Raw genomic sequence first — 16,432 nt, forward strand, 5'->3', positions numbered from 1 at the left:
GCGATTTGTGCCGAGGATAGACAACATCGCTTTAAGCTATTTCCAAACTCAAAAGAAACTCTCTCCAAAGCAAGCACGTTCGCAGGACTTCCTGACCGAGTTTGATATGGCAATGGAGTACAAGCCCGAAAAAGAAAATGTCGTGGCCGATGCATTGAGCCGGAAAGTGAAGCGAGTGAATACCATACAATTGGGGGGGCAAAGGCCAAGCAAGTTAGTTGCACTCCAACTTCCTTTCCAAGATCAAGGATGGACTGTACAGTGATCCCTAGGCAATACCATGATAAAGCTCATCAAAGAAGGCAAGACACAATGATTTTGGGTCCAGGAGGGACTCGTTTACACAAAAGGGAATAGGGTTTATGTTCCTCGAGTGGACAATTTGAGACGTAAACTCTTAAGAGAGTGTCACGATTCCCTTTGGGCTGAACATCCGGGTATTCATAGAACCTTGGCTCTCGTGGAGAGGGTCTTCTACTGGTCAAAGATGGGGACTGATGTTAAGGAATATGCTCGAACGTGCCTCACTTGCCAACAAGACAAAGTGGAGCAGCGGAAATCGATGGGACTTTTGGAGCCGTTGCCCGGACCAGAAAGGCCGTGGAAGAGCATTTCCTTGGACTTCATATCGAGCTTGCCAGCAGTAGGGGGACTCGGATCGATACTCGTGGTGGTCGATCGATTTTCAAAGTATGCAACTTTTATTTCTACACCCCTACACTATTCAGCAGAGGAGGCGGCTAAGTTGATGATGAAGAATGTGGTGAAGTATTAGGGAGTCCCGCATAACATCATCAGTGATCGAAACGCTCGGTTCCTAGGACAATTCTGGACCGAGCTATTCAAATTGCTTGGGTCTAAGTTATACTTCTCCATAAGCCTCCACCCCCAGACAGATGGCTAAACCGAAAAGATAAACTCGCTCCTTGAGCAATATCTTCGGCACTATGTGAGTGCCAATCAACAAGACTGGGTGAAGCTGTTGGACATAGCACAATTCTCCTACAACTTGCAACGAAGTTCTGCGTCCAACAAAAGCCCCTTCAAGATCATTATAGGACAACAACCGTCAACTCCTCACACCTTGGCTATCGAGTATACTGGGAGTAGTCCGTCAGCATATCACTTTGTAAAAGAATGACACCAAAATGCAGATATTGCGCGGGCTTACTTAGAGAAGGTGGCCAAAAAAATGAAGTGGGCAGACTTGGGAAGGCAACCGCAGGAGTTCAAAGTCGACGATTTGGTGTTGGTAAAGCTCTAACCAGCATCACTCCAATTTTTTAGGAACAAAGTACACAAAGGATTGGTGCGCAAGTATGAAGGGCCCTTCCCAATTATCAGTAGGGTAGGCAACGTCTCCTATAAGTTGCAGCTGCTAGCGTGGCTCAAAATTCACAATATTTTTCACGCCAGCAACTTGAAAGCCTACCACTTAGATCTGCAAGATGCTTCCCGAAGTGTTCCAACTCGGCTACCTCCCACCAGAGCCTCATACGAGAAGCGAATTAAAACCATTTTAGCGGATCACAAAATAAAGCTACCCAATGGAGCTGAGCAGACTGAGTACTTGGTGAAGTAGCGAAAACTTCCCCGAACCGAAGCCAATTGGGAGCCCGAAGACGCCCTACGACATGAAGAAGCAATCATCAAAAACTACCAACAAGCATCGACGAGGGCGTCGACAGTTTAAGTGGGGGAGAATGTCACGAACAGTCGTTGCGCACCCGCAACAACTTCATTCAACGAACCATTCGTCGCTTTTGCATATATGTACAAATGCTTTGTAGCATGTTTTGCCTTGGTTTTGTGTGTTTTTGCTTGTAAAAATATAAGTTCGAACAGGTTACAGCGCTATAGTGCAACCGCTCACCCCGCCAAGCAAAACAACCCCAAAATGGCTCCGTTTTCACGTGCCACGGTTGTTTTCTGCAGACCGTTACTGCACATGAAATGTCAGCCATCTCAGCATCCTGGAACCACCCGGGTGGCACCATGGTGTCACGAACGGTTGTCGCGCACTCGCAACAACTTCGTTCAACGAACCGTTCTGTCACGGACAAACTTTGAAACAGGATGTTTGATGTAATGCTTATATCTGTCCGTGTCTGTTGGCATGTTCATGCCTTGTACAGCGTGTAGAGGGGCAGCCGAAGGCTTATAAATCCCATTTTAGTTGGGTTGGTGGCCTCTTTAGGCTTGTAAATAAAGGTTGTGTCATGTGGACACGTGCGAGAGCTTTTCGGTCTGTAATGGACCATTTTACCCTTTGTTGTGCCACTGTTCAGAGTTTGTAAAGTCTGTTTGTAATTTGCATTGTCTATGAAGTGTTCTTCGGACATGTTTGCTTGTGGATCCCGATTGAGGCGTTCTCTTTAACCCATTCTCTCTTTTGTTGGTCCTAAGGGACAATGGGAGGCTTCGGGGAGGCTGACCTTTGCGGACGGACGCGCAAGGGTGTCGCACGACTTAGGCAAAACCAGCTAAGTCCGTGTCATATGGTATCAGAGCGGGACAAGCACTCATAGAAACACTTGACATGCAAACGTGGGGGACCTAGCGGGGCTGCGTTGAGGGCAGTCAGCACACGCGCGACCGTTTGAGGGAAAACGGGCATGGAGATGTAGGGAAAAGAGTCGCTCAGAGGAGCGAGCATCTGAGATTGGCATTCAGAGGAATGGCCAACCCTTCGCGCAAGAGGCACCACGAGAACAGGCAAGCTTGGAAGAATTTGGAGCACACAAAGGTTGGGATGGCTGAGTTTGAGCTACGGCTCGACGTTGACAACTATACTTGATGGTGCTCTAGGCAAGCGAGGCGCTTGGCAAGAATGAGACCATGCAAGGTGGAATGAGTTGCTCAACGACCAAAAGAGTTATGCAAAGCTCACAGAGGTGAGGGGAATTGCTAACTCGAAGAATTTGGTACTCATGCATGGGCTTGTATGCGGACGATGGAATGTTCGTGGCCATCCCAAGGCGTCCGAAACTCGGCGCCATGGAGCATTGAAACTTTCTCTTCGGCATGTGAAGGATACGTCCGTCGGAGGCTGAAGTGTGTAACGAGTTCAGCATGTTGCTAGGCCTTGAGGGGTGCAGCGGGGGCTGTATTGACATGAAGTCGTAATCTAGCAAGTGCATTTGCAGGAGGCAGAACAGTGCATAGTTTGTTCAGCAGTTCGGAGTAGTCCAAAGGGGATGGTGGTCTCCAAAACGAAGAGAGATGTTGCTCTAACGGGATAGTTATCCAGGAGGGATAAGTCTCGGCTCTCCAGAGGGAGAATCATGTGACATGGACCTCACATGTTGAGGAGGAGTACCTCAACAAACAACAACTCCACGAAGCTCGATGGACTGAGCAAGCGGCGAGGAGTCGTCGCATGATCTCGCTTGAGAGAATGCATTGGTGGATGCATTGCGAGATCAAGTGGGGGAGCGACCTAAAGCAACTTATGAAGGTACACTTGGAGTCGATGTGGAGATCGGACTCAAGGGAGGGCTGACCCGTGGAATGGTGGGCGCGAGGGCCACCATCGACTCAATGCAAAAACGAGGAGCGGAGCAACTTGGGTGTAACTTGGCGAAGTACCCAAGCCGCATGAAGGGAGCCAGCATAGAAGTTGGAACATGGAGCAGAGGCACAGTGCTTTCCTTAGACAGAGGTCAAGGACATGAACTCTTGCAGAGGCAAGAGTAGGATCATGTTGTTCCATGGGTCCTTCCTTCTGACAGAGCGGACTCATCTTGCATGGTGCCAAAGACGAAGGGAGCTTCGCGGCACATGCACTTTAACTCGGAGAAGCATTTGATGGAGGAACTAAGGCGACTCAATTTGCGGAGGCGAAGTTGGGTTCAGAAGGGCCTTAGCACGGGGCAAGAGGACGCAGAGGCGGGTACTCTTGAAGAATATGTCACAGTGTTGCCATTTGAGTTGCTATGAAGGAAGCAGTGCGCAGCGGAGATTGTGCTGGTAGGGGCAGAGGCCCAGGATCCAGACAATGGTGCACAGATTACAGTGAAGTCGGTGGACTTCGAGAGCTACTAGGCGACGGACTGTCCTAGAGCGGTGCTTCATCTAGGTGTGACCCAAGAGTGGGTGGATGAAGGTCGATTGCCAAAGGAGCGAACAAAATCGAAGGTGGAGGAGACCCTGCGATGTATTGGCAGAGGCCACACATGGAGGGTTCACAATTCGAGTTTATTCCACAAGGATCAGAATGCAATGGAGATGTCACCAGGAGGCGACATGGTGCAGCGGATCGTGGTGGAACAGTTCGTGGCAATGCGACACACATGACATTGTCCCGTGAGGGATGAGATCATATGGAGGTATGATCGGGAGCTACTGGGAGCTCCGCTTTGGTGAACAACACGACGGCAAGAAGGGCTATGGATTCAAGGAGTGAAGGCCATGGTACCGCAGAGGCGGGTCTTCCGGGCGTGCACCGAATTTTGCATCGGATGGAAACCTTGGTCATCAGCATATGGGGGCTGGGTTCCACCAAGGGAAAAGTTCGAATGCAAGTACCAGTGAGTTCCATGGGAGGGATTTGATCATGCAGAGGTATGATCGAAGCAGCTGGAGAGTTGGACTGCTCCAGAGCTCATATTCGCTTAAGGGAGCCCGACAAGTCAGAGGACAAGGTCGAGTAAGCGAACGTTGCTACCAAGGAAGCTAAGGAGAACAGAATCGGTGCAAACTCTACAACGTGATGGCAGAGGCCATGCATGGGAGTTGCAGTCTGTCTTTCCATCGACCAAACGGACTGCTTGGAGAACACAGAGGTGTTGAAGCAGGGGGTCGAAAGGGGCGAGGAAGCGACGACGAGTCCAGAGGGACTTAGCTACCTAAAATCAAGCATCAGTTAGAATGGAGGTGGACTCAGAGGAGTGCCACGGAGACATCTCTACTGATTGTGAAGAAAAGGGATACAGAGGCGAGGCGACGGATAGTAGGGCCATGGGCATGGCAGCGCCATGGTACCGCAGAGGCGGGACTTCCGTGCAAGTCATTGATCCCTTGCTCTCACGGAGGGAGAGCACTTGGTCATGAAAGGGGCCGAGGAGGTGGAGCATGCAGAGGCAATCTCCAAGTACCGAGACAAGGCTGAAGGACAGAGGCCAAGAAACTTCGTAAGACCGGTGTCAACAAGTTTCTCATCAAGATAGCCGTAAGTGAAGGACTTCGGGTCATGCAAGAGTGCACGACCAAGGAACGAAGCAGGCAGTACGCGGTGCTGTACCTTTGCTATTCAGTGGAGTAGGCGGCAGGGTTGATGGAGAAGACGGTACAATCCCAGAGGCGACCTCATCTATCAGAGAATTACTCCAAGTTGGGGTGAAAACTTCCCGCATTCCAGAAGTTCGATGGCATTGAGAAGGTGAATCACAGTAGCTAACTCAACGCAAGGAGTGCAAACACTTCAAGTGCTTCAGAAGTGTGAGCAAAGAGTAGGCGAAGGCCAGTAACCAGCTCGATGCATGAAGTACAACCTCGAGGAGGCGGGCGAAGTCAAGTAACTTTTGCCTTCTCAACTCTTAAGAGAATGGGCGAAACCGAGTACCCCAATTCTCTTATCTATCCAACAGAGGAGCGCTGCACAAGTTCAAAGACCCTTCGAAGATAATGGAAGACAATAGTTGTCAAATCCTCACCAACGGTGATCAGTGTTACTGAGAGTAGATTGTCCGCCTCATTTCCCAACGAAATGCCAATCGAAAGCGGAAGCGATGCGAACCTACTTGGATGTGACAACTAACTGAAAGAAGAGTCAATGAGTAGATTTTGTGGAGGAATGACCCAAAACCTCAGAAGTTTGCGAGACGATGCTCGTTAAAGCTCCAACAAGCATCCACCCAGTTCAAGCAGCATGTGGAATTTTTGAGAGACTGGCGCAGTAAGGATGGTCTTTTCCTTCATTTGGTGGATCCGCAAGAATCAACGAGGATCAATACAACTCAGCCAACCCCACACCAGAGTCAGAGTCATTGGCGAGTTGAAGCAGCATGGCGGATCAAAGGTTCGACTACTCAGAAACAGCAGCGGAGAGCAGTTGGGAGCCAGGAGGCGCATTGCAGCTGGAGCAGAAGATTGAAGACTCAGCAAAGGCGAAGAGTTGCAATGTTCTCAAAGGCTTCGACGAGGACGTCGAAGGGATAAGTGGGGGAGAATGTTACGGACAAACTTTGAAACAGGATGTTTGATGTAATGCTTATATCTGTCCGTGTCTGTTGGCATGTTCATGCCTTGTACAGCGTGTAGAGGGGCAGCCGAAGGCTTATAAGTCCCATTTTAGTTGGGTTGGTGGCCTCTTTAGGCTTGTAAATAAAGGTTGTGTCATGTGGACACGTGCGAGAGCTTTTCGGTCTGTAATGGACCATTTTACCCTTTGTTGTGCCACTGTTCAGAGCTTGTAAAGTCTGTTTGTAATTTGCATTGTCTATGAAGTGTTCTTCGGACATGTTTGCTTGTGGATCCCGATTGAGGCGTTCTCTTTAACCCGTTCTCTCTTTTGTTGGTCCTAAGGGACAATGGGAGGCTTCGGGGAGGCTGACCTTTGCGGACGGACGCACAAGGGTGCCGCATGACTTAGGCAAAACCAGCTAAGTCCGTGTCAGTTCGTCGCTTTTGTATGCTTGAACAGAGACATGGCAGCCTGTTTTTCCTTGGTTTTGTGTTTTTTCTTGTAAAAATACATGTTTGAATAGGTTGCAGCACACAGTGCGACTGCTCACCGCGCTGGGCCAAAAAGCCCCAAAATGGCTCCGTTTTTGTGTGCCGCGGGCTATTTTCTGTAGCCCACTGCAGCGCACGAAATATCAGCCATCTTAGCACCCTCGAAGCCCCTGGGTGGCACAGGGCTAGATGGGGCTTCGGTATATTGTCGGGTGTTGAAAAATATTCACAAGTTCGCACGTTGACTTGACGGGAACTTGCATTCGCGCCTGGCACCCAGTGAGCAGTTGTTTGTGGACTTGCAACTGTTTATTCTACCTTCTAAAGTTCTTATTTTCCTCCTTTCTCTTTTCTCCTATGCACACAAGGTGCTTGCTGAATTGCTTGTAAAGCTTCCCTCTTCGCGAGACATCGGGACTTGTCCGTCGCTCGTTTTCAATCTAATCAACTTTCTGTTTTACAGGTCTTTCGGGACCTGTACGAGGTTCCAACTAGGCTGAACCTTTGGGGACGCATATGTCGCAAGGATGCCTCATGACTTAGGCAATCCCAATTAAGTCCGAGAAGTTGGCGTAAGGGTGCGTCGCGACTTAGGTAACTCAAGCTAAGTTTGCATGTTTGTCACAAGGGTGCCTCACGACTTAGGCAATTCTAGCTAAGTCTGTGACGATGGGGGATGAGGCTTCGGTATAGTGTCAGGCGTTAAACAATCTTCACAAGTTCACACGTTAACTTGATGGGAACTTGCCTTCGCGCCCGGCACCTGATGAGCAGTTGTTTGTGGACTTGCAACTGTTCGTTCAACCTTCTAAAGTCCTTGTTTTCCTCCTTCCTCTATTTTTCTCTCACGCACGCAAGGTGCTCGCTGAATTGCTTGTAAAGCTTCCCTTTTAGCGAGACGTCGGGACTTGTCCGTTGCTTGTTTTCGATCTAATCAACTTTCTCTTTTATAGGTCCTTCGGGACCTGGGTGTGGTTGCAAATTGGTTGATCCTTTGCGGATGCATATCGCAAGGGCGCATCACGACTTAGGCAATCTCAGCTAAGTCCAAGAAGTTGGCGCAAGGGTGTTTCATGACTTAGGCAACTCAAGCTAAGTCTGCGACTTTACCGCAAGGGTGCCTCACGGCTTAAGCAATTCCAACTAAGTCCGTGACAACACATTGAGGATAACGAGAGACAATGTGACCTTTATTATGGCAATAATGACACTGGATTGAAGACGAACTAATTTGAAGATCAATAGTTGAACGAGTTGGACAATTCATGGTTGGGCTGGGACTGTTGCTAGTAGTGAAGATTTTTGACTTAACAGAGCCACTATTTACGATAGATTGGGTAATAGTTTTATAGTTGAGAGACTGAGAAGATGCTCGACGAATTGGATAAAATTTGATGCACTTCTCAATCTCATTAGCTCGTTGGGAAGCTTTCTCCATGGTGTCAAGAAAACTAAGGGAGACTTCCTGTTAGATGTCAAACCTCAACCCATTAACAAATCTTCGGACAGTGATGATTTGATTCTCTTCTATTTCACACATAAGAAAAAGTACTTTAAATTGGGTCAAATACTATGTCATACTAGAATTCAACTATTTAATAACAATTGTTCAACCAATTGGCTTCGAAAGTAGATTGGTAAATATTTTTCCTTAGACTTCCCATTGAGTGATAGGAGACACTTGATGGTGTTCGAGACTACGTTGGACATGTTACCAATATTTCCTAACGAACCCTACCAGTTTTATTTTTGCAAATAGTACATTTTCAATATCAATCATTCTATATCACTCAAAGTAGTCTTCCATGCTATCCAACCAATCAACAAACAAATCTAGGTCAAACCTACCAAAGTTTGACACATCCACTTTGACTCTTTTAGTCATTCCCCCCATATTATCAACAAACTAAACTCGTTGGCCCATTACTTGAGTTTATGGATTTCTAATAGGTTCTAGGAATTCATTGTTAAAGTCAAAAGCTTGGTCATCAGGAATTATTGTAGCATGTTTGCGAATTGGTGCCTTATAAGTGGACCTAGGATTTGTTCAAACTCGGGCTTAAGGAGTAAGTAAAATTTCATGATTTGAAACTATGGATTGTGGAGAACGGACATGTTGTTTAATCGACTCATCAACCTCCTCATTCATGGGTCGTTTTCAAGATGTTGGAGAGCTTATAGGACTTAGGTCATTCGGTCACATAATTGGTTCAACATTGTATCATGATTTACTAGTTTGGTCCTAATGGCATCTACCTCACTCTATTGGTTTAGGGATTCATTAGAATTGGTTTGGTTTTCACCTTGTCGAGTCATGATTTTAATGTTATTGATAAATTACCTTTTGGTAACGAAGTTGTTAATTGTTGCAATGCACAAGGTAAAAATGCAATGTTTCAAATGGTTCTCACTTTTTTTTTCTTACATTTTTTTTTTGACAATTTTCAAGGGTTCAAATTTTAGAAATATTGTAGTTGTAACTAAAGGGGAGAGAGAGGGTGACAAATAGGAAAAAAAGGGAGAAAATGAGGGAGGGAAGCGATGAAAACCACGATCTAATGAAATATATGATTTTTGTTTCCATTAAAACAATATTAGTAAATTTTTCAAAAAATTCACCCTGACACTAAGAGCTATGTGGTCCACCAATTCCATAGGGACAATTGTCCCAAAGTTCAACTCCACACAGGAGGTTGGCATTGGAGGTGCAAGGATCCTTAGTGTTGATTGAAGCTTTTGCCACTAGTTGGAACCCATTGGGGTACAAGACAGGTTTCTTGATGGGCTCTAATACTAAACTGATCTAGAACAAAGTAGAGAAGTAGAGAGAAAAAGAGGGGAAGAGAAAGAGAAGTGAGAGATACAAGTGGGGAGTAAGAGACTAGAGAAGATGCAGTTCTTTTTATTCAAATATGAAATGTTTGATCCATTAACAAGCTCTACTATTTATAGGGATTTAAGAGCCTTGGTACGATTAATGAAGACAATGATTCCCAAGAGTAATATCTTGGAAAATTAGTATGCCTTTTAGAAATCCAAAATGTGACTTCTAGGATACCTAAATAGTAAATAAGTATACTTAATACAAAGGAAGTCACTAGAAAGACCAAAAGACTTTTCAATTTTCAACATAGCTCTTAGAATTTCTAAGCCAACTAATTGATGATTTTTTGTTGATATGTTTGCCTAAAATAAATTTTTCTAAAATCCTTTGTAAAGCTCGATGGTTCTCCTTTAGCAAGTTATTATAAGAATGCAATTTACAAACTTAAATATGCATTCAAAATATACATGTAGAAAATCTCATGATTTTATAATCCCATAATTAAGGAAATCTATCTCCTATTTTGGGCCACTCAATTAGTATCAAATCAACCAATATTATAGGAATATATTACAATACAATATTTTATAGAATCAATTTCCTTAATTGTACAAGTTGTAATAAGCCTATGTATGCGTATACAAAAATGACTAATGAATGAGAAAAAATATATTATCTTGTGTTTATAGTATCAGAGCTTGATTCCTATAGGAATTGTTTTTCTTCTTTCTTTCAGCCTTAATTGTTGAAAGTCTTTTCCTCTATTCTGTCTCTCTCTCAGTCAACCCCAACTATTTCTTCTTCCTTGTTTTCTTACGAGGAACCTACAAAACTATGTCTAGAGGAAAGAAGATGAAACCTGTTGCACAACTTGACGCAGTGGCCGGGGAGTCAGCACGGCTCGGTTCGATCCTAAGAACACAAGGTCGTCCACGCGGATTCTTGAGGCGAGGGGGTCGGTGCTAGGTCGGGTCGGAGCGTCGTCGACTGGGTTGGCTCGAGGTAGAGCAGGGAGTCGATTTTTCCATGCTGGGCTCTCTCACGTCGGATTCCTACACACAGGCCGAAGTCAGAAGGGGGATTCCCAACTCGACCCTTTTGAAGGTTACGTTAGTATGAGGTGGAGTTGAGAGTGTTTTAAGTGTCTGAGATCCGATCCCCTAGTGTTGGCCAAGGAGTCGGTTTTTATACATGCTGTCGAGGGTCGACCGTACATGGTTCGTCAATGGCCACCGATGCTCTGGGCGGTCAACCTGTACACCCCGCACGGGTGGACCGACCTGCATTGTTCCGTGCCGCGCGGCGCTGTCTCATACGACCCCGAGCGGCGCGGGCACGATTAGCCGTCTCGTATGGGTCCGAGGTGCCACATCGACTATGAGGCGCTACGTCGACTCCGAGGCTCCACGTCAACTCTGACGTGACTGCTGACTGTTGCCGCGAGGGCAGTATTAGAATATGCCCTATCATTCTCTCCCCCCAAAAGAGGCATGTCTCGGGATATCCTTCTCAAAGAGTCACGGCAGATGCAATCAAGTATCAGAGATTGGTAGGTAAGTTGATTTACCTATCTTATACTCGCCTAGACTTGGCATTTGCAATGTGTAGTGAGTCAATTTATACATTCACCACATGAAGAACATTTAGAAGCAGTATATAGGATTCTTAGATATCTAAAAAGGACTCCAGACAAGGGATTATTATTCAAAAAGGACAATCTTATGAGAATTGAGGCCTTCATTGATGCTGATTGGGCAGGATCAATAAGTCATGGTAGATCAACTTCAGGATATTATACATATGTTGGAGGAAATTTGGTGACTTGAAGGAGCAAGAAGCAGATAATTGTTGCCAGAAGCAAAGCTGAAGCAGAGTTCAGAGCAGTAACATAAGGTATTTGTGAACTCTTATGGCTTAATTGTTTATGTTTATTAATTTAGGGATGGTTATTTTCGGAGGCTCTCATTACATTCAACGAGAATACCTGCATTATCTTATTGATATAACATGGACCATGATAACACAATTAAACACAACAATTCATCTTTTATTTATGTTAATCCTTTTGTATAATACAAGTCTTAATTGTCCTTTTCCAACTTAGTAGCAATTATAATCCAAAAGATCCACACTACGTTTGAGAAAAGTATTATAACTTATAAGAAACAATATCAGCCGACAGCAGTGAGCATAATTGGTTGATGTTTGTGTTAAATCACACTAAATTTAGCAAATGAATTTAATACGGACACAGAGAAGTTAGTCTATGTACAGTATAACATGAGTCTGAGGCTATGTTGTCTTAAGTTAGATTAGGATACAGAGGAGTCCAAGATTGATCCTTCTTTTTTCAATTTTATATTAATGATTCAGATTTGATAATAAATTGGGTGTGTAGCAGACGACATAGGCAATCTACTATTAGATGGCAGGAGATCCCCCACATACATCTGGTTTTGTTTCTGAGTCTATCGAGGAAAAGGAGTAACAAGGATCACTACAGCCTTAAGCAGGAAACGCTTCATGATAGGATCCGGTCAGGCTTAAGGCAATCGATTCTTTATAGGCGGTGAACATGCAATGACAAAAGATAGTAGTGTCAATCATCAGTAAGGGAAAAGTTATGCTACATAACCAGTTGATCCTTTGGAATCAATTAACGAGCTAAAATGATGATCACAATGCTTGCAGATTGACCTAGTTAGCTTTTGTATAAAAATACAAGTACAAAGGGAAGAAAGCGAAGGCAATTTGATGATTTCACGTAGATGAGAAAATTATTTATGATCGAATTTGTTACAACCTAGCTTGATGGAATTACCGACCCATCAACTTTATAAAGCCTGAACCACTAGCCCAAAATGCAAGTTCAAGTTAACAATAGTACACTCAATCTAGGTCACTGCCCACTTTCTATGTAGAACTAAACCATAGTGTTACAATCTCCCTTAGTGGCTGGATGCCCTCTTCCAAGCCCAACATAGCCTACACATAACCCAAAATCAAACCCTGGTGCATGTGAGACCTAACTTAGAGGTGACTCCACACCTTCATGTGCCCTCTGACCCTCGAGTCATTCATTGCTCACCCTTTAAATTTGTCAAGTCTAAGTTACTGGTCCAAAATGCTTAAATCCAATGATTTAAAAAGTGCTAGGCACCAAAAGGCATCAAGGTCCCAAAACACCCGAGGCGCTAAGCATTCGCCCGAGTGAAGCAAGGCGCTCTAAAATATTAAAACATAAAAAATATAATATATATATATATATATATATATTATTGAAATAAAAATATGATATTAAATTAAAAATATACTATTAACAATATATTACTTACTGCTAATAGTAGTTAGAGGGGAGAAAAGAACTGTTAGCAGTAACAGAGAGGAATAAAAGGGTCACTAATAATGGAAACTAACAAAAAGTGACAGCAACAGCGGTGAGAAGCTAACAGCAATAGTAGCGGAGGATTAGTTTAAGACATCTACGACAACATTGTGAACGGCAACAACAACAGCGGCGGAAGCTGCAGACAGCAACAGCGACAGCGACGGAACCAGACTTAAAAGTTTGGTTCAGTTCGCTTATTTGAACCAAGCGCTCACTTGAGCGCCTGGCGCCTGAGTTCGAGTGAGCGCCCAGGCGACATGCTTCAATAAGCGTGCCACCTGGTCCACACACGAGGTGCTTGGGCCTCGCCTCGCCCAAGCACCTATGCGAGCTCCCGAGCACCTATTTAAATCACTGCTTAAATCCAAATAAATATTAGTACACTCTATGCTCTGATAAGTCAATTTGAGTCTTTATCCACTTCTAATCATCAAAGTTGTGATGGGTGCACTACCAATGATAGTAGTGCTCCAAGTGATGATTGGAGCTACCATGTGTTGGATCAATAATTTGACGCTTAATTGTCATTTTCCTAAAAATATTTTTGAAATAGATTTAGGTTGCCAATTAAAAGAATTACACTTGAATAGTGACAAAATGACTTACATTCTTGCAGATCTAGACTGAATCCAGGTGGCTCTAACCTAGATCATAATAGATCTAAGCTTGATATGATCTTAGACACTTGCAACAATCGTGGCAAATTTCATACTGATCCCGCATAGGTTTACACTATCTACGTCGAACTCTTATGGCCTGGATCCACATAAATCTAGACTAGATCTGCATGTATCTAGGTTGGATCCATGCAAATCTAGATTTTTTTCAAATAGATTTATGCAAAATATGTATGATTCAAGTGAGGAATTTTAGCCTTAATCTAAGCAAAAAATCTCTTAAACAAGGAAATTGATAAACCTAATGATAAGATTCAAACTCGCCTTGATTGGGAGAAATACCAAGCTGGTTTTTAAGAAATCCACCCATAAAAAGAGAAAAAGCTCCAAATCCAAGCTATTTGATAAATTGGATGCAAAATGGAAGCAATTTCAAGAAGGATCCAAGTAAAAGAGAGGGAAGGTGCTGATGTTTAAGAAATTTAAAAAGGAAAATAGTTCTCGTAAGGAAGAGTAGAATAAGGTCAGATTGGATACTAGTACCATATAGCTTGATACAGTAAAGGTATCAGGCAATATGTTTGGTGTGGTGAGTCTACCATGTTGCAAACCTGATATGGAATCAGACAAGTTGATATTGCTCATCCCTGTGTCCAGTCATGGTTGAACCAATAAATATAGGTCATTAACGACCGATCTAACCAAAACCAAAAACGCATATACACCTAAGCATCGCCTTGGTGGTTATGTGGACCACCTAGTGACTTGGTAGACCATTTAAGAAAAATCACATGAAACCTAAATAAAAAAAGAAGTGATCTATTTTTCTAAAAATCAAGAACATAGTTAATTAAACAACAAAAACAAAAACAAATTCAATTTAGTTAATAAGAAAATACTGTGTTGAAAGACATCATTTGGTTTAGCAAAAATATGTAATTGCATGGTAAACATGAAAAAAAAGATAAAAAATGAAATGTATGTGAGAATTTCAAAGTTTCAACTGTAAAGAGATATATTACTTTTACTAGCTATGATAACACCAAATGAACACAATCTAAAAATTGTTGCAAAAAATGGGGAGATAATGGAAAACGACAAAGGTACAAGAGAAGAAAAGGAAGCAATACGCATGGTACCAACGAAAACAAAAGAAAGGACATGTAGATGATGTCAAGAGCAAGGTATACAGTTTTGAATGATATCGCCCGTAAAACGACAAAGGTACAAGAGAAGAAAAGGAAACAATATGCATGGTACCAACGAAAACAAAAGAAAAGACATGTAGATAATGTCAAGAGCAAGATATACAGTTTCGAATGATACCATCCGATATGGGCAGTACGTACCGATCCGATAGTAAATCCATACGTCGAGGCGACGTCACCTCGTTCTTCTACGACGTCACCTCATTTTTCTGCGACGTCACCTCGACGACGTTGCCTAGCCTAGGGAGAAGAGAGGCGACGTCGCACATTTTTTTATATATAAATAGATATATAAATAAAAAGATTATATATATATATATATATATATATAGAGAGAGAGAGAGAGAGAGAGAGAGAGAGAGAGAGGCAACATTGCCCCACCTCGGCGACATCACCTCGCATGGGGGAGTCGACGACGTCGCCAAAATATTTTTTTTTACTTATAATAAATAAATAAATAAATATAAATATATATATATATATATATATATATATACACACACACCAAATGGTATACCGCTCGGTATACAGCACCGTACCATACCGTATCGAGAGAATGTCGAAACTTTGGTACAGTACGATATTTCAATCCTTGGTCAAGAACAATTTCAACAGAAAAGAAAATATAAATAAAATGAAGAAAATATATAAACAAATAAAATAGCATGACAAAGTGAGATAAGGGATAAAATAGAAATAAAAATTACATTAGTTAGGCATGATGAATAGCTAAGAAAAAGGAACCAAAAAAGAAAGGGGAGAAACAAATCCAAACAAATAAACTTATCATGCTATCAACGCATATGTTCTTGTAAATTACACCACTAAGCCCGAAAACCAATCTACCTTCAACTTAAAAGTGAAGCCTATGCTTCATAAAGATTGAAGAACTGTTACATATTCTGTTGGATTATAATGAAAGGAAAAGATCCTCCATAATGCTTAAATATTTCAGGACTTGGCGTCATGGCCTAGTCACATGGCCTATTTTAACTGCACATTATTAATGAAATGAAAGTGTAAGTTATGGGTTCTATCAAGTTCAATCTGTTGCAGATAGCAAAACATCTCAGTAAAAAGCAAAAAACATTCAAGCATGCATCATATATTATCAGGTCATTGTAACCATTTTTATCAGCATGGCATGCAGGTAATGAAAAGCTTATCATATATGTTCAAAGTTCAAACTTGTTAGAAGTACTCTGAGAAAAAATTTTAAAAGTAAAGGTGAAGAAACTATTATGCCAGAGTTTAAGACGATAGGTAGCATAAGATATCTCAAGGAAAGTATCAAACTATCAATGATGGATATTTTTGTGGTGATTCTCTATAAATACCTCTGCGTATGAAAGATATCTTGGCAGTGCTTGTCTGAAAATATTTCCACAAAAAACCACTAGTATCCTAGCAGTAAAATAATGTGCCACAAAAGCATGAGATCAAATCCCCATTTATATCTGGTTGCAAAGTTTTATGCAAATATTGACTAATAAGACTTTCTAGATTTTTTGTTTTTTTTTAGACTAAGCAACACTTGTGTAACAATATAGCATGTACTTTCATCAAGGAGAGACTCTAAATCAGTAAAGCTAATCTAACTACCAAATAAGAAAGAATCCTTGTAGTTGACTCAAGCATCTAAAAAAATTTTCCATGAAAGGCAGTATAAAAGCACATATAGTTTGCCTAAGCTTCAAAGTTCATATATGGATTTCTACAA

General features: G+C 42.7%; 1 protein-coding gene across 2 annotated transcripts in view; it reads right to left on the minus strand.

Annotated features, from left to right (window-relative positions):
- The window catches only part of LOC135651058 (protein CCA1-like), a 32,769-nt gene that overhangs the window by 14,934 nt on the left and 1,403 nt on the right, over nucleotides 1-16,432 (minus strand). The gene's annotated exons all lie outside the window — the stretch shown is intronic.

The sequence above is a fragment of the Musa acuminata genome, chromosome BXJ3-10 (assembly GCF_036884655.1).
Source record: "Musa acuminata AAA Group cultivar baxijiao chromosome BXJ3-10, Cavendish_Baxijiao_AAA, whole genome shotgun sequence".
NCBI classification, from domain to species: Eukaryota; Viridiplantae; Streptophyta; class Magnoliopsida; order Zingiberales; family Musaceae; genus Musa; species Musa acuminata.